This window comes from Lactuca virosa, chromosome 3 (assembly GCF_052849685.1).
Source record: "Lactuca virosa cultivar CGN04683 chromosome 3, Lactuca_virosa_CGN04683_v6, whole genome shotgun sequence".
NCBI lineage: Eukaryota > Viridiplantae > Streptophyta > Magnoliopsida > Asterales > Asteraceae > Lactuca > Lactuca virosa.
Genome location: NC_136428.1, coordinates 208270345 through 208289642, shown reverse-complemented (window position 1 = coordinate 208289642; position 19298 = coordinate 208270345).

Sequence of the window (19298 nt, the reverse complement as noted above, 5' to 3'; positions counted from 1 at the left end):
TATTGTGGGTTGAAAACCCTATGTACTCACCAGGTTTCCCAACCTGACCCACTCAAGCTTATTTGTATCACAGGTGTCGATATGAAGCTACTTTACACCGAGAGATTTAAAAGAGATGTAGATCACTAGTGTAAATGAATGTAAGTTCTGTTTATGCTTATGTTTCTGTATTGACGATGACATCCCAAGGTTTTGAAAATGAATAAAAATACATTTCTTCGGAAATGCTTTGATAATGTATTTATCATGTTTTTCTGGGAACAAATTCCGCAACATTTTTATTAAAAGAGGTACTCTGATTTTTATAAAGCATAAACAAAATCGGTCTTTTCTGGCCGTGAAAATGGCGATGTCACACTTATTCTTTCAGATATGGGGTTTTCTTAGACTCCTTTGGCAAAAATGTGTAAGCTTTATAAGATTCTAGGTCTCATGTATGCATTAAGTCCCTTATTAAACCCTTCTTGAGAATTTGAGCTTCCCCTAGGCATGCATGAATGTAAAGTTGGCAACTTTACGTGGTCTTCCAGCTCTAGGGTGTCAGATCTTCATTTTAGGGCTTTGTCTTTGAAGATTAAGTGCTTAATGGTTAAGCCCTCACTCTTTTAAGTCTAGGTTTTGGGTTTTCGACCCATTTCGGTGGTTACTAGGGGTAAAGTTGGAAACTTTACCCTTGTTGCCAACATTGAGTTTGGAACCCTGAATAGACTGCCGATGATAAGCCGGAGGAAGGTGAGGATGACGTCAATGTTGGGTTTTGAGCATTCTAACACTCCTATGGTGTACATGCAACCCTATAAACCTTGGATCTATGTTTTCTATATTATACATGCAAATATTAACTATTCCAAGGATTCATCCTAACTAGCATATTATGAAGCACCTATACTACAAAGTTCTAGTTAGATGACATACCTTTGATGTAGCTTGATGTCTTCAAGCTTTAAGAGCTTAGCCCCAATAGTGTGGAAGTCTCAAATGGAATCAAAAATCACCAAAACACCTTGGAAGAACTTGAGAGAATATGTATGCACACTAAAATCGGCCCACTCTTATTTTCACACACTTGTGCCCATTTTGTGAGCCAAGGACCCCTTTATATATTATGGAGGATTAGGGTTACATCCATGTAAACCCTAATACCCATGACCTTTCATTTCTATAGGATCCATGGGTTAAAAGCTCCATGGACCATCCATGAAAGCTTAGCCCAACCTAAATGAACTTGGCCCATTCCATATATATAAGAGTCCATATTTAATTAGTTCTTTTTGATCACTTAATTAATTCTAAATTAATTCTTGATCAATACTAATTAAATAATATGATTCCATATTAATATATTAGAACTTATAATATATTAATATAAATCATAAATATACTATTCTCAAAAGACTATCCATATAAATTGTGCCGGTGAAGTGCAACCTAAATGGACCATGCCGGGTCGGGTCAAGTACATACCAAATATAGTTATGGACTTAGACATTAATCCTACAGTCAAGTCATCATGCCCCTTATGCCTTGGGCGACATACGTGTTACAATGGCCGGTACAAAGGGTCACGATCTTGCGAGGGTGAGCTAACTCCAAAAATCTGTCCTTAGTTCAGATTGCAGGCTACAACTCGCCTGCATGAAGCCGGAATCGCTAGTAATCGCCGATCAGCCATACAGCGGTGAATCCGTTCCCGGGCCATGTACACACCGCCCATCACACTATGGGAGCTGGCCATGCCCGAAGTCGTTGAGGTAATCTGAATTGTAAGTAAGGAAATTATGGGCTTAGGATAAGGCCCATATGGGGTTGTGCCCAATTTGGAAAATTGGTCCATTAGTGGGCCTTTATGGATCTTCTGGTTTTGGGTCTCAGTTTTGGTTCATGTTGGGTCAGGGGTAAAATGGTCATTTTACCCCAATTATGGATGGTGGGCCTTAGAATGGAACCCAATTGCTAATTGGGTGTTATTTTGATATGATAGCTCGGAGGTGTCGTCAGGGCAACAACTAGGGATTTCTTTCAGTGAGCTTCTGTAGCGCCCACAGATTCGGGCTAGTCAATTTAGAGACGATAAGCGTAAAAAAATGAATTTTTGTATAAAGGATTATTTAGAATAAATAATCTTAACTAAGTTGTAGTATATGTCACAAGGTTTCCGTACATATAAAGAACGCTGAAATCCGAGTTATAACGAAAAAGTTATGACCTCTTGAAGTTTCGCGACAAAACCGGCACGACACCGGGAATCGTAAAATGTGAGTTTACGATAAAGTACTTTTTAGCCTTAGTGATATAAAATAAAGTTGTAGAGTACGTTTCCACCTACGGATGGATATATAGAACGTCAAAACGGAGTTCGTATGCAAAAGTTATGTCCTTTCGTAGATGTAGCATTCTAAGAGCATGACACGTGGCAGAAACCCTAATCAGCCATGCTCCACGATGTGGAATTAGTCAAGGACACTAACCGAGGCTAGAAAAACACATGCTAAGTCTACGGTAGTGATGTGTTAAGAGCCTAATCAGCCATGCTCCACGACATGGAATTAGTCAAGGACACTAATCGTGGCAGAAACCCTAATCAGCCATGCTCCACGACAAGGAATTAGTCAAGGACACTAATTGTTAGGCGTGTCAAACCCAACAAATAAAGGGTACAAATGACTCCTTAAACACTACTACTATGCACTAAAAACGTAGTACAAGGTAAGTAGGGTCGATCCACAGAGACACGGGACAAGTGTTTATACCTTTTTGCGTAAGGTACAAAAATGGTCACAGAATGGGGGGAATTTATAAGCAATGATTTAAACAAGAGCTAATTTAATGAATAAGCAATTGATTAAGTGAAATAAGTTCAAGATTTGTAAGTACTCCAACTCTATGCAAGACAAATTAGCAATGTGATTCCATGGATGACAAGATATTTGTTTAATTCTATCTAAGTTGGTACTTGAAAGTGTTAACAAGCTCTAACACTTCCCATTCACCACAATAATTAACCAAAACAAGCTCTTTGATTAATCCTAACCTTACCAATCTAATCTAAACAAACTCTTAGAATTAGGTTGAAAGATTGCATTAAACTTTATGTGAATGTTCCCAACAACACTCAATACTCCTCATAAGCTCGGGAGCATAAGAATGTGTGAATAAGATTTACACTAAATTCATTCAATAGAAATCAGTTTAGTGCTTGTTACCTAGTCCAATTTACAAAACAATTACGGATTTTGCAATTAGATAACTTGAATGATCTAACCCTAATTCAAATGGCCAATAAGAATCACAATTAGAATGAAACATTCGATTGAGACAAAATCAAATTCACTAGATAGAAAATTGAAAGAAAACATCAAGTCATATGATTGAAATCACAACTAGAAGTCAAGACATAAAATTGGAGAATCTAGGGTTCTAGCCAATCATGGCTAGAACAAGATCACAAATCTAGAAAATGAAATTAAAGTTCTTACAAAATGAAATCAAATGTTCCCAAGTGTTAATCTACTTCCAAAAGCTCTGAAAATCGCCTTCCCTCTGCCCAAAAGTCGACCCCCCTTTAAAAATGGTGAAAAACTGCTTTAAAACCCACATTTACGTTTACACGGCCCGTGTAAATTAAAGGGTGCAATTTACACGACCGTGTAAACAAGAAAAGTAGAATGCTCCTGTATATGCGTTTACACGGCCCGTGTAAATTATAGGCTTCCATTTACACGGCCGTTTAAACTCCTGTAAAACCAAAATCTTCATTTTCTTCATAACTTCCTCCTCGATGCTCCAATAGCCCTGAAATTTTACCCTCAACTCTTTTTAACCTCCTAAAGCAAGATCCAACCTCCAAAAGTCCCTGAAATATTACAAAAGTGTTTGAATGGAATTGCATCATGAAAAATCCCGAAAATATGCAAAATGCATGAGTTTAAACCTAAATGCAATGTACTTTTATGAAATAAAGCTACAAAATGGGTACATGAAATGCACCTAACAAATCTCCCCAAGCTTAAACCTTTCTTGTCCTCAAGAAAGAACAAGAAAATTTAAACCGGAGAAAATAAAATAAAAGAGAAAAAAAGAATATCAAAGTTAAATTTTATTTATTATTATTTTTTTTTTGAAACTTGATGCAAGAAATCAAAACAAACATGAAAAAATATATCCAACCCAATTAACCCTGTTTTGTACCATAGTTGAGAATGTACCTGTCATGCCTTGAGTCAACTTGGCTTTAGTCTCAAAATATTATATGATAATAGAAATAAGACTTTGGCCACTCCCTAATACAACTCAACAGAATCAAAGATCACAACACTAATTCCCTTTCAATATCATCAAGTCAATTCTTGGAACAAATTATGGTCTTACTCTCGTGAAATAATATGTGACAAAACATGCTCAACCATCTTTGTTTCATAAAATATAACAATGCCCGATTCCAGCTATTTGTTGATCAACAACAATCTTTTTCTGAAAAATCTTTTCTAAAAATTCCCTAATATTTATCCAGATTGGTTACAAACTTCAAACCACTTACACCAGTCAAAGTAATTAACATTCAGTCCAATGTCATAAGTTCAAATCCAAGTCCAAGGGAATCTTTTGACAGCCAAGTATTTTTCCTAAACACAATATTCAATTAAACTATAAACACAATTATATACAAACTTCTTAATTATATTTTTTACAAATAAAGCTCATGACTTTCTTTGAAATCCGTGTAACGGGCTTCCAACCAACACATCCAAATCAAATGACCTTAGTGTGCTAGATTTAAAGAGATCCCTCGGGTTTACTTGCCCGAACCTCAAAGGCCACAGATTAGCTTTATTTGCTATTATTAAGTTCATGACTTTCTATGGAACCCATGTAACGAATTTTCAACTCAATCAGTCCCAAACACTTTAGCTTTAGGCGATTAGATGTAAAACACCCCTCAGAGTTTACTTGTTCGAATCCCAAAGGTCACAGATTAACTTAATAATAGTTTTTTATTATTATTATTATTATTATTTTTTTTCATATAAATAAGATAACATATAACACTCTTATTAATTTATTTGCTAGGCCTATTTCTTTATATTTTTGTCCTTGACTTTTCTATTGTGGGACATCTCACGGTCTATTACCGTGAGGGACTTCTAGACATTTTTCGGGGGACTAAAGGTCAACATGCAAAGACCCGTAGGTATAGTTGGAAGCTATGTCCCCAAGCACGGTATATAAAAGGGAATGAGTAGAAAAGATTTTTTTAGAGCGCTGGAAGGCTCGGAACATTGAGATTTTGTATTCTTTTTATGAACTTTTGAATTTGGCATTTTAAGTTCAATTGAGCATTACTACTCATAAGACCGGTCATATGTCCCAAAGAATTAACTCATACCTGCTGTTATGCTCTAATGTTGACAATCTTCTCACTTTCTGTTTTGCACAAGTAGCTTCGGGAGGTGTGTTCGTGTGTGATTAACTTGCTTTTAGATTTTTCAATAAAAAGAGCAAGCCAATTTCAAGGCACATGACTCATTTACCAACTCAACTGTTTTGAAAAGATTCGGTTGCTTGGGATTTGATCGTTTTTTTTTTTTCTAATTATGCAATGAATGCAATGCAAAAATTTAGATGCAAACAAAATGCAAAGAAAATAATAAAAATTAGAATAGAAAGAAAATCTTTTTGGTTTTTGAAAAATTTTCCATGCAGAAAAAAAATGAAAAAGAAAAGGAAAGGAAAATTAATGCAATATGTACAAAACTACATGCAACCTACATGCAACGGGATTTATGCATGGATGGATGCCCCTCCCCAAGCTTAAAATATAGCATCGTCCTCGATGCTTGGAGAGAGGCATAGCCGGCCTATTAAGAGTCGGATGGTGGAGGATGGTAGCTGGGTTGGGAATGGGTCCAAAACAGTCACAGATGCATACCAATTGAATTTTTAAGCAAAATATGAACGACTAAAGATATGGAAAGAATTTACCAAATCGTTCTTGGAGCCTTGCAATTATGGTGAGAACCTCCTCTTCATCCTCCCCAAGCTATCCGTGAAGTATTTTTGGAGCCGAAGATTCATTTTCTAGGCATAAAAAATAAGTTTAAAACCATTTGGGACATTAAAAAAAATTGAAATTTACCAAAGACTAAAAAGTTTTAAAAGAAAGGAAACAAATAACCCCGGGTTGCCTCCCGGTTAGCTGCCCTTGTTTTAAGTCGTTGGCTCGACTTGGCCCCTGAATGTGCTTTGTTCTAAGTAGGTGGGCCTTTACAACACATTAACCTTCTCGCCACTTCCTTCAATTGAAAACTTATCTTCTACCTGACTTTTTTTTTCTTTTTTTTTTAAAAGCACCTGCTCACAAAATGCTTGGCATAAACAATTAGTAACACCGTGTTCCCGGCAACGGCGCCAATTTGTTAGGCGTGTCAAACCCAACAAATAAAGGGTACAAATGACTCCTTAAACACTACTACTATGCACTAAAAACGTAGTACAAGGTAAGTAGGGTCGATCCACAGAGACACGGGACAAGTGTTTATACCTTTTTGCGTAAGGTACAAAAATGGTCACAGAATGGGGGGAATTTATAAGCAATGATTTAAACAAGAGCTAATTTAATGAGTAAGCAATTGATTAAGTGAAATAAGTTCAAGATTTGTAAGTACTCCAACTCTATGCAAGACAAATTAGCAATGTGATTCCATGGATGACAAGATATTTGTTTAATTCTATCTAAGTTGGTACTTGAAAGTGTTAACAAGCTCTAACACTTCCCATTCACCACAATAATTAACCAAAACAAGCTCTTTGATTAATCCTAACCTTACCAATCTAATCTAAACAAACTCTTAGAATTGGGTTGAAAGATTGCATTAAACTTTATGTGAATGTTCCCAACAACACTCAATACTCCTCATAAGCTCGGGAGCATAAGAATGTGTGAATAAGATTTACACTAAATTCATTCAATAGAAATCAGTTTAGTGCTTGTTACCTAGTCCAATTTACAAAACAATTACGGATTTTGCAATTAGATAACTTGAATGATCTAACCCTAATTCAAATGGCCAATAAGAATCACAATTAGAATCAAACATTCGATTGAGACAAAATCAAATTCACTAGATAGAAAATTGAAAGAAAACATCAAGTCATATGATTGAAATCACAACTAGAAGTCAAGACATAAAGTTGGAGAATCTAGGGTTCTAGCCAATCATGGCTAGAACAAGATCACAAATCTAGAAAATGAAATTAAAGTTCTTACAAAATGAAATCAAATGTTCCCAAGTGTTAATCTACTTCCAAAAGCTCTGAAAATCGCCTTCCCTCTGCCCAAAAGTCGACCCCCCTTTAAAAATGGTGAAAAACTGCTTTAAAACCCGCATTTACGTTTACACGGCCCGTGTAAATTAAAGGGTGCAATTTACACGACCGTGTAAACAAGAAAAGTAGAATGCTCCTGTATATGCGTTTACACGGCCCGTGTAAATTATAGGCTTCCATTTACACGGCCGTGTAAACTCCTGTAAAACCAAAATCTTCATTTTCTTCATAACTTCCTCCTCGATGCTCCAATAGCCCTGAAATTTTACCCTCAACTCTTTTTAACCTCCTAAAGCAAGATCCAACCTCCAAAAGTCCCTGAAATATTACAAAAGTGTGTGCATGGAACTGCATCATGAAAAATCCCAAAAATATGCAAAATGCATGAGTTTAAACCTAAATGCAATGTACTTTTATGAAATAAAGCTACAAAATGGGTACATGAAATGCACCTAACAGAAATCAAGGCTAGAAAAACACGTGCTAAGTCTACGGGACTGAAGTGTCATCCAGATACCTTTCGAAGCTAGAACGCATATGGCAAGCCTACGAAGTGATTCAGTCATCCGCCACGACGTGGACATATAAGCCCATGACGCGAACATGCTTTTGGCAGCCTATAAATAGAAAGTTCGACCCTTGCTCTCCTTACACTTGAATTTCTCTCTCTCTCTCTCTCTCTCTCTCTCTCTCTCTCTCTCTCTCTCTCTCTCTCTCTCTCTCTCTCTCTTTCTCTCTCTTTCTCTCTCTCTCTCTCTCTCTCTCTCTCTCTCTCTCTCTCTCTCTCTCTCTCTCTCTCTCTCTCTCTCTCGTTTGCTGAAGGCATTTCACGTCTCGAGCCCGACCATCACGAACCGCTGACCATTTCTAGTTAGATTCTATCAACTCAAGCTACTAATGTGAGTGCATAGTTACTTTCATCTTACACATAGATATGAAGTATTTAATTACGTGCTATGTGTGCAAATTATATGTGTTCTTGATATCAATGCTGGAAGAACAATTTATACATGTTTTTAATGATATAAGCTGTATATGTATTATATATCTACGCATATGTTGGGTAAAACATGGGTAGATGAATGATGAGAGATGAAAGTTGATATAAGTAAACATTGGCAGCTATGGACTTAGTGCATATAAGATAAATGATGGTAGCTATGGACTTAGTGCCTATTATATAAACGAAGGTAGCTATGGACTTAGTGCCTATTAGATAAACGATGGTAGCTATGGACTTAGTACCCGATAAATAACTTCAATAGCTATGAATTTGGTGCTTTACGAACGAACATGGGTAGTTATGTTCTTAGTGCCTGTTATACAAACCCTGGAAGCAATGGACTTCGGAATGAATGAATGCGTGATTAATGATTCTTACGGTAGACCCTTAAGAATAAAGAGAATAATGGGGATGGGTATTTAGGTTAATTTTTTAATGATTAAACATAATAATTATATTATTGTGGGTTGAAAACCCTATGTACTCACCAGGTTTCCCAACCTGACCCACTCAACTTATTTGTATCACATGTATCGATACGAAGCTACACTAGATTGAGATATTAAAAGAGATAGAGATCATTAGTGTAAATAAATATAAGGTCTGTTTATGCTTATGTTTCTATATTGACGATCACATCCCAATGTTTTAAAATGAACAAAATACATTTCTTCGGAAATGCTTTGATATTGTATTTATCAAGTTTTTCTGGGAACAAATTCCACAACATTTTGTTTTAAAAATGAATACTCTGCTTATAAAATAAAGCATAAACAAATCGGTCTTTTCTGGCTGTGAAAATGAGGATGTCACAGTTGGTATCAGAACATTAGTTTAAGCGAACTAGGAATAAGGATTTATTTCTAGACTTAAACTTAAAATGCTAAGTGATAATCGTGAGATGAGTGTCTACTATATTTTAAACACGAGCACAAGTTTATTTTAGGAAATATGCCTAAATTGCTTTTATGTGCTAAATGATTTATGATGCTTTATGATGTCATTATTTGATTGGATCTATGGTCTGTTGCCGACCCGATCTGGAAGTTTTATGTGTTCAGATTTCTAAATGTTTAATTACGGTATTAGAACTGGCATGTAAGTTTTGTAGTAATAAGGAGGATTGCACGTCTAAACCTTCTCTATCTATATTCTCGTCTCGATATGCTGAACGCATGCTTTCGTGAACATGTCGTAGTGAAGACTCGTAGCTAATTGAGTAAATGGAGGAAATGAGGAGGCTTATGATAGTGAATGACACGTATCGGAAGATACCGTAAGAGAGGTATCTTGGTTTTAAAATACGTATGATAAAATAACAGTACGTATAAAGGAGTACGGTACATCTAAATGTTCACATTTGATTGGCGATATTAGAGAAAGATTGGTGTAATTCCTGAAGTTGTCCTATCGTCTGCGTTTCCATCACCAACCGAGTTAAAGCAGAATTGATGATTGAAGATACACACGGAAGAAGTCCTTGTAGAGTTTAGGGAAATTGTTAAGATTATTTGAACACATTCGTATGTGTTAAGTCATTTTATGATTTTAGGAAATAAAAACTTGGGGACTGCGAGACAATACTTGGGACAAGTATGAGTAGGTGTGAATGGTAGTAGAGGCCTATGCTACCGGAAGCACATGACTCACACTTGGATCAGGGAAAGTCACAAGGATAGTGAATGACACGTATCGGAAGATACCGTAAGAGAGGTATCTTGGTTTTAAAATACGTATGATAAAATAACAGTACGTATAAAGGAGTACGGTACATCTAAATGTTCACATTTGATTGGCGATATTAGAGAAAGATTGGTGTAATTCCTGAAGTTGTCCTATCGTCTGCGTTTCCATCACCAACCGAGTTGAAGCAAAATTGATGATTGAAGATACGCACGGAAGAAGTCCTAGTAGAGTTTAGGGAAATTGTTAAGATTATTTGAACACATTCTCATCTGTTAAGTCATTTTATGATTTTAGGAAATAAGAACTTGGGGACTACGACACAATACTTGGGACATGTATGAGTAGCTGTGAATGGTAGTAGAGGCCTATACTACCGGAAGCACATGACTCGCACTTGGATCAGGGAAAGTCACAAGGTTACCAAGGCACTAATAATTGATTCTATTTTGTTCATGTCTGTCTTTACTAGCATTCCGGTAATGAGTAAGAAGATGATTTATATTCCGACCCTAGTGATCATATCAAATCGAGTCCGACTTAGACGAGTATGTTACGTGGTTTAGAGAACCAAAATCGATGTAACATCCAACTTAAGCCAAAAGATTGAAGTGAAAGATAATCAAAGCGATCAATAGAAGTATCATGATCGTTATTAAAGTAAGAAGGTTAATGTTTAAAGTCCAACATAGTACGAGGAGCATATGCAAGATTGAGCATCGCCTGTAGTTAAAAAGTACAAGAGTTGGATACTCATTCGAAGGAACATAGAAGTTACGGTTATTACCTAGTATGTAAAGATAATGCATGGATTCATTATACAAGCCCTGTTTTTTTGATGATTCTGGGACGTAATCATCCTAAGGGGGAGATAATTGTAAAGCCCGCAGATTCGGACTAGTCAATATAGAGATGATAAGCGTTAAAAAATGAATTTTTTATAGTGGATTATTTAGAATAAATAATTGTAACTACTCTGTAGTATATGTCACAAGGTTTCCGTACATATAAAGAACGTTGTAATCCGAGTTATAACGAACAAGTTATGACCTGTCGAAAAACAGGAACGACATTGGGAATCGTAAAATGGGAGTTTATGATAAATTACTTTTTAGCCTTAGTGATATAAAAGAAAGGTGTAGGGTACATTTCCACCTACGCATGGATATAAAGAACATCAAAAACATAGTTCGTATGAAAAAGTTATGTCCTTCCGAACATGTAGCAGTCTAAGAGCATGACACGTGGCAGAAACCCTAATCAGCCATGCTCCACGACGTGGAAATAAGCTCCACGACGTGGAATTAGTCAAGGATACTAATCGAGGCTAGAAAAACACAACCTAAGTCTACGGGAGTGATGTGTTAAGAGCCAATGATGTGGAAATTAAGTCCACGACGTGGAAATGTCATCCGGACACCTTTCGAAGGTAGAACACAGATGACAAGCCTACAAAGTGATTCAGCCATCCGCCACGACGTGTATATATAAGCCCACGACAGGGATATTATTTTGCCAGTCTATAAATAGCAAGTTCAACCCTTTCTCTCCTTACACTTAAATTTTTTTTTTCTCTCTCTCTCTCTCTCTCGTTTGCTGAAGGTGTTCCGCGTCCCGAGCACTACGATCACGAACCGCTGACCGTTTCTAGTCAGATTCTATCAACTCACTCTACTAATGTGAGTGCATATTTTCTTTCATCTTACACATAGATATGAAGTATTTAATTACGTGTTATGTGTGCAAATTATATGTGTTCTTGATATTTATGCTGGAAGAACAATTTATACATGTTTTTAATGATTTAAGTTGTATAAGTTTTTTATATCTATGAATATGTTGGGTAAAACATGGGTAGATGAATGATGAGAGATGAAAGATGATATAAGTAAACATTGGCAGCTATGGACTTAGTTCCTATTAGATAAACAATGGTAGCTATGGACTTAGTGCCTATTAGATAAACAATGGTAGCTATGGACTCAGTACCCGATAAATGAACTTCAGCACCTATGGATTTAGTGCTTTACGAACGAACATGGACAACTATGGACATAGTGCCTGTTATACAAACCCTGGAAGAAATGGACTTCAGAATGAACGAATGCAGGATTAATGATTCTTAGCGTAGACCCTTAAGAATAAAGAGGATAATGGGGATGGTTAATTTGGTTAATTGTTTGATGATTAAACATAATAATTATATTATTGTGGGTTGAAAACCCTATGTACTCACCAGATTTCCCAACCTGACCCACTCAACTTAATCGTATCAAAGGTATCGATACAAAGCTACACTACACTGAGAGATTAAAAGAGATGCAAATCATTATTGTAAATACATGTAAGGTCTGTTCATGCTTATGTTTCTACATTGACGATGACATCCCAATGTTTTAAAATGAACAAAATACAATTATTCGGAAATGCTTTGATAATGTATTTATCATATTTTTCTGGGAACAAATTCCGCAACATTTTCTTTTAAAAATGAATACTCTAATTTTAAAATAAAGCATAACAAATCGGTCTTTTCTGACCGTGAAAATGGGGATGTCACAGTTGGTATCAGAACATTAGTTTAAGCGAACTAGGAATAAGGATTTATTTCTACACTTAAACTTAGAATGCTAAGTGATGATCTTGAGATGAGTGTCTACCATATTTTAGACACGAGCACCAGTTTATATTAGGAAATATGCCTAAATTGCTTTTATGTGCTAAATGATTTATGATGTTTTATGATGTCATTATTTGATCGGATCTATGGTCTGTTGCCGACCAGATGTGAAAATTTTATGTGTTCAGATTTCTAAACATTTAATTACGGTATTAGAACTGGCATGTAACTTTTGGAATAATAAGGAGGATTGCACGTCTGAACCTATATTCTTGTCCCGATATGCAGAACGCATGCTTCCATGAACATAACTTCGTGGTGAAGACTCGTAGCGAATTGAGTAAATGGAGGAAATGAGTAGGCTTACGATAGTGAATGACACGTATCGGAAGATACCGTAAGAGAGGTATCTTGCTTTTAGAATACGTCTGATAAAATAACAGTACGTATAAAGGAGTACGGTACATCCAAATGTACACATTTGATTGGCGGGATCAGAGAAAGATTGGTGTAATTCCTGAAGTTGTCCTATCGTCTACGTTTCCATCACCAACCGAGTTGAAGCAAAATTGATGATTGAAGATACGCACGGAAGAAGTCCTAGTAGAGTTTAGGGAAATTGTTAAGATTATTTGAACACATTCTCATCTGTTAAGTCATTTTATGATTTTAGGAAATAAGAACTTGGGGACTACGACACAATACTTGGGACATGTATGAGTAGCTGTGAATGGTAGTAGAGGCCTATACTACCGGAAGCACATGACTCGCACTTGGATCAGGGAAAGTCACAAGGTTACCAAGGCACTAATAATTGATTCCGTTTTGTTCATGTCTGTCGTTACCATCGTTTCGATAATGACTAAGAAGATGATTGATATTCCGACCCTAGTGATCATATCTGATCGAGTCCAACTTAGACGAGTATGTTATGTGGTTCAGAGAACCAAGATCGATGTAACATTCGACTTAAGCCATAAGATTGAAGTGAAAGATTATCGAAGTGATCAATAGAAGTATCGCAATTTTATTAAAGTAAGACACTTGTAGATAGAAGTGCTACATGTTAGAATGGGATTATATCACATTAGAACATGAAGGAAGGAATATTCCATTATGGAATTTGACTCTAAAAGACCTGAGTCTAAGCATTGCATCATACGATGAGAAGTCATTAGAACATGACCCATCGGTCTATTATGGTAATCGAAGGAAATAACTTATCTTAAGCCCGTTAAGAAGAATAAGGAGCTTCCAATGAGAATCGAGATTGTTACTCGAAGGTTACAATTGAAAGTGCAACATAGTACGAGGAGCAGATGCAAGATTGAGCATCGCCTGCAATCAAGAAGTACAAGAGTCGGATACTCATTTGAAGGAACATAGAAGTTGCGGTTATTACCTAGTATGTAAAGATAATGCATGGAGTCATTATACAAGCCTTGTTTTGTTGATGATTCTGAGACATAATCATCCTAAGGAGGAGATAATTTTAGCGCCCTTAGATTCGGGCTAGTCAATTTATAGACGATAAGCTTAAAAAAATGACTTTTTGACAGAGTATTATTTAGAATAAATAATCTTAAATATGTTTTAGTATATGTCAAAAGGTTTTCGTACTTATAAAGAACGCTGAAATCCGAGTTATGACGAAGAAGTTATGACCTATCGAAGTTTCGCGACAAAACCGGCACGACATCGGGAATCGTAAAATGTGAGTTTACGATAAATTACTTTTTAGACTTAGTGATATAAAATAAAGTTGTAGAGTACGTCTCCACCTATGCATGGATATAAAGAACGTCAAAAACGGAGTTTGTATGAAAAAGTTATGTCCTTCTGAAGATGTAGCAGTCTAACAGCATGACACGTGGCAGAAACCCTAAACAGCCATCCTCCACTACGTGGAAATAAGGTCCATGACGCGAAATTAGTCGACGAAACTAATCGAGGCTAGAAAAACACGTGCTAAGTCTATGGGAGTGATGTTTTAAGAGCCCACGACATGGAAATGTCATCCGAACACCTTTCGAAGCTAGAACGCAGATGGCAAGCCTACGAAGTGATTCAGCCATCCACCACGACGTGGACATATAAGCCCATTGAAGGGTTTTGAGCATTCTAACACTCCTATGGTGTACATGCAACTCTAGATGCTTTGGATCTATGTTTTCTCTATTATACATGCATACATTCAATATTCCAAAGCATCATCCTAACTAGCATACAATGGAGTATAAACAACATAAAATACAAGTTAGATAACATAGCTTTTAGTGTAGTTGGAAACCTTGGACCTTTAAGAACTTAGTTCCCCAAGTGTTGCACTTCAAATGGAATCACACAACACCACCAACAAATGGAGGAACTTGAGAAGATGTCACTTGCACTCATAAAATCGGCTTGCCCTCTTGTGTTTCCACTAGTGCCAATTTCATTAGCTAGAGGGGTTCTTATATAGTGTGGCTTGATTAGGGTTACACCATGCAAACCCTAATGTGCATGACTTTCCATATTCCTCATGCTCCATGGGTTTAAACCTCCATGGATCATCCATGGGTCACCACATGGGTTAGCCCAACATAAGGAACTATGGATCAGAAGCCCACATTATAAGAATGAATGATTTACATAATCAATCCTCATATATTTAATTAGTCTCTTTTGATCACAAAATTAATTCAAAACTAATTCTTTATCAATACTAATTAAATAAATATGATTTCATATTAATATATTAGAACATATAATATATTAATAAATCATAAATAACCTCTTGTCAATTATCCATCCTTCAGATTGTTCTGGTGCCATGCAACCCAAATTGACCATGCTACTCTTGAGTCAGGTACATACAAATTATAGTTGTGGACTTAGACACTAATCCAACAGTCTACCACTTGGATAATTCTAATAACTATTATTGCAAGTACGACTCCACAACCCGACTAGCAATCGTAGATCTTAAAATTCGCTGTCGAACTCTAGCCTAGTAAATGACGCGTCCATTAGATAAAGGATCATATATTCCTCCATTCTAGATATCATATGGACTGAGACATGGATTATAATCATTCTCTCTATCCATCTATTGTTTCCTGATTTCCGATTTATGACGACTGACTAATTGAACAAATCAAATCAGTCCAAGCTTGGCCAAGCACTTTGGGGTGTCATCACGAAATTATCGAGGGGCCCACAGATATCGCTTTTATTCCTCCAAGGGTAAAAGGAATGGATAAACTTCGACTCATATGCTTTCTCTATCTATTCATCAAATCACACATAATGATATGTTTTATAACATCGAGTTACAAGTGCGTTTACATATCATCAATGTGCAACCGACTTGTAGACTACAACTCATATCTCTCCGTTTCAAGAATATAAGATATTATCGTCTCATAATCACTCGTGATAAAATCCATGAAGTGATTCAGATGAGCGTGGGTTTAATCCAATACTCGAATCTTATTCCAGGAGCGCTCATGAACACTGTAGCAAACTTGTGATATGACTAACACACCTCTACAGACCCATTCATGACAGTCTTGCCTCAATACCTACTTCCAAAGTATGATCGATTGTGGATGGTTTGAATAACCTAGTTATTCGGGAAGTCAAAACATGCAAAGTGAAACACAAGAATAATACTAACCCTATATGGCCTGAAAACTTTTGAGTCATATTCATTACTCATTATTCATTGTATAATGTTTCGAATAATCAACTTAATACTTGAATTAAAACAATAGTCATGCTATGCTCCAAGCATGCACACTATGTTTGTCTAAACAATAGCTATGCCATGCTCCAAGCATGCACACTATGTTTGTTTAGGGTCCTTACTTTGTGAAATAGATCAATTGAACACATCTTCAATGAAGCTCATTTCACAATTCCAAATCTTTATCACCAGTGTAAGAATTCCAAACTCTTGTCACAGCCAGAATGTGTTAGATTCTAAACTATCATGCAATGATTCTTTTGTAATGTCTAGGTACCAAAAGTCACAGAGACTTGACCAATGATATTATAAAATATTCCTTTGGAGATTGTTAAAAGACAATTCCATGGAAATGAAGTCTCAGATTCAAAGTACATTCCTTTGAACATCCTTCTTGCATAAAAGTTTTCAAATCTTACACAGATTTAAAGAATAACTTCCACTTATAGAAACATTTCCATATTCCCATTTTGACCATCACTTCTGAACAAGAGTTACCTCTTTTCAGAATATGCCAATATGGTCCTTTCCAATTTTATACTTCCAACTACAAGTGACCAATCCTTGGCGAACCTTAAATTGACCTTAACAGTTGTTAACCACTTTATTCATATCTGGCTCTAGTCCTTTTTCCCTCTTAATGCCCTAGGCATTTGGAAAATTCAAAACACGAGAATATTATAGCATATGCAATAGATCCTATACCCGAAGCATATGGGATAAGATTCATAATGTCTAACATAAAGGCACGATACTTAATCAGTCTTTTGCTAGAATATTTTTATTTGCCATGTTCTCAAAATTTTGATTATGAATATGGATGCCGTAATCATAACTAAATTTTGAGAATGCAATTATCATTTCCATATATAGAATTTCCTTATGTTGAACCATTACAACATAACATTCATATATATTTGACTAAAATTGATTAAAATCTCAATCTAAGCTTTTAGATTTGAAATGAAGTATGAATTCCTCTCCCTTAATTATAGCAAAACAACTTTTCAAACCCTGCATCTTTGAAAATTGAAACTTTTGTTTTCTATAATTAACATTGCTAACTTGCAAAACTTTCCATAATAATTATACTCCAAATAGCATAATAATTATTATCTTACTAGCATAACACTTATGCTCCCACTAGCTTTGACATGTATTCATAAATCAGCTGGATTTCTAGAAATCAATACTTATTGACTTTCATTACCAAAGTTCAGATTTCTAATACGAGATGCTTTGATGAGACTTTATCTAGGCTTCTCAAACTCATACACCTTTCTTTAGATAGCTCACATGTGTGTCTAAACAATTTAAGAACTTACAACAATAAGTCTCAAATATTTAGACCTTTTGCCATTTCTCACAATTCAAACTATGAAGAGGGATGTCGTAATCATAATCGAATTTGAGAATGCATATAACACAATTGCTATCTCCTTAAAATCTACTTAGTGAAAGCGTTTCCTCAGAATCATTTTCATGAATTGGAGAGAAACTTTATGACACTTACATTTTTATGGTGTATGTGTTCCTATCCATGTGAATTTGTCAAACCATAATCAAAAGACAAGGTTAGTGACAAATCCAAACTCATATGGACCGAACTTGTTCACTCTTAATTTCTTGCCACTTGGCAGCATAAGGTCCTACCTGTAACATCCCGAAATTCAGGTACATCTCTTATACCCTTCTTTTTTTCCAAGTTGTCAAGTTTGCCCCCTTAAAGGAAATATTAGGTAAATGAGTACGCTGGGCGTACTGAAGAGTACGCTGCGCGTACTCATGCGCTTAAGTTGGACGCAGACTCGCCTAGGTACGCTGGGCGTACCCAAGGTTACGCCAGGCGTAACCGGCCCATATGCAAACCCTAAATTGTGGCTTGTGCACTATAAAAGGAATGTTAAGGCCTTATTCTCACCCACCATTTCATAGAGTGAAACCCTAATAGAGAGATACCCTTCGTTCCTAGCTTGTGTGTGTGTGTTCTAAGCTTCAAAGTGCCATTTCAAGGTGGTGAAGGAGAAGGGGAGGCCATTGTAGGAGCTAGAAGTTGGTGGACAAGATTAGATCCGAGTTCTTTAGAGGTTGGAGCTTCCTTCTGAGGTAAAAAGCTCAAAGCTTTCCTTGTCATTTGTGATTTGTGCTTCTTGGACCAATTTTTAAGGTTTTTTGTCCCAAGATGGAGACTTTATGGGCAAATGGTCTCCATAAGCCTAGATCTGCCATATTTCAGAGTAAAATGAGTTGTAGGTTCATAAAAATCCAATCTTGGACGTGAATATTGAGCCATGCATGAGATCTAGACTTTATGAGGAAAAAGGAAAGGTGTTAAAGTGATTAGGGACCTTTACAGCCATGCAAAGGCTTAAAGGTCTCGACTTTATGGATTAAGTGGTCTTAGAGAAGTCAGATCTGGAGTTTGAGTTTATGTCTTAACCGTTTAAGACCAAAATCCATGAATGCATGAAACTGAGACTTACGATGGGCGTAAATCTCAGTACGCGCAACGTAAGGGTCTGAGACCCTGAGTCTGGATCGCCGGAGTACGCCCCGCACACAAGAGTTGGTACGCGCCCCGTATTGCCCCTGTTGACTTTCGTTGACTTTTAGGGTTTTGGTCAACATTTGGACTTTTGGGTCAGGGAGGGGTAAAATGGTCTTTTACCCTTCTGTGGGATTGTAGGAAGGGATGTAATCTAGTCCTTGAGAGCCATTATTTATTCGAGAATACTGTTTATGTGTTTAGGCGGGGCCTAGATCAGTGTTTCCGTGTGCGAGATTATCCGAGTTACCCGAGGTGAGTCTTCTCACTATACTGTACCTGGAAAGGTACCTATGTGTGACAGGAAGGTCTTGTATGCTATGATGTGTATGTACTGTATGCTGTTATGTGATATGATGTGGGCCGGAAGGTCAAGAGGATATGGACCGGAAGGTCA